This window comes from Sinocyclocheilus anshuiensis, unplaced genomic scaffold (genome assembly GCF_001515605.1).
Source record: "Sinocyclocheilus anshuiensis isolate Anshui unplaced genomic scaffold, SAMN03320099.WGS_v1.1 scaffold1072, whole genome shotgun sequence".
NCBI lineage: Eukaryota > Metazoa > Chordata > Actinopteri > Cypriniformes > Cyprinidae > Sinocyclocheilus > Sinocyclocheilus anshuiensis.
Window position 1 is genome coordinate 816,443 of NW_015548242.1, and position 631 is coordinate 817,073.

Genomic DNA, 631 nt, shown 5'->3' on the forward strand with positions numbered 1-631 from the left:
CACAAGTAAAATTCACACACTTTATACTCCAGTGCTTCCCGTGTGACACTCTTCAGCTTGTCTTTGATTGGCTGAGATTTGGAGAGAGTCAGAAATTCCTCCACCTCATTGGCTGAGAGACCTGCTTTTAATCATGCCTGAGCAGAAAGACACTGGAGATTAGATTTAATTATAGCTCAGTTGTTTTATTGTCTCAGTTTAGCATAGATAAACAGGTCCGTCTCCATTTTGGTCCTAAAATAAATAATAACATTTCGTTTTTATTCATCTCAGTTGTAGGATACCTCAGTGAGCGAGGCAGGCTGGGTAATGTCCTGATGAGTGCGCCACATTCTCTTCCAGAGCTAAATAGACACTCTCTAGCGCGTCTCTCTCTTTTTCCCTCTCTGCTACAGCTGTCACAAAACGCATCGCATTCAAGGAGTCTGATGGCAAGAGAGAATGTGAGAACAAAAAAAAGAGAATACAAGAGATGTGATTCACTTAGAAGCACATGAATATACTTTTTTTTTAGATTGTAACAACAATCTAATTGGCGAGTTAAGTGCCAAAGTTTGACACGCACTTAAGGGCAAAACCTTTTAAAACAATTTAAAAAATACTCTGGAAACAGTTCAAAAATCTTTTTCTT

The 631-nt window shown here is 38.7% G+C and overlaps 2 long non-coding RNA genes across 2 annotated transcripts in view; both read right to left on the reverse strand.

The window, feature by feature from the left end:
* Positions 1–443, reverse strand: part of LOC107655087 (uncharacterized) — a 3,040-nt gene extending 2,597 nt beyond the window's left edge. Inside the window, exons 1-2 of the long non-coding RNA XR_001630391.1 lie at positions 285–443; positions 21–137 (exon numbers count right to left, since the gene is read on the reverse strand). This is a non-coding gene — a long non-coding RNA (uncharacterized LOC107655087). The remainder of the gene's footprint in view (positions 1–20; positions 138–284) is intronic.
* LOC107655088 (uncharacterized) overlaps positions 1–631 on the reverse strand; it is a 44,948-nt gene that overhangs the window by 5,296 nt on the left and 39,021 nt on the right. The gene's annotated exons all lie outside the window — the stretch shown is intronic.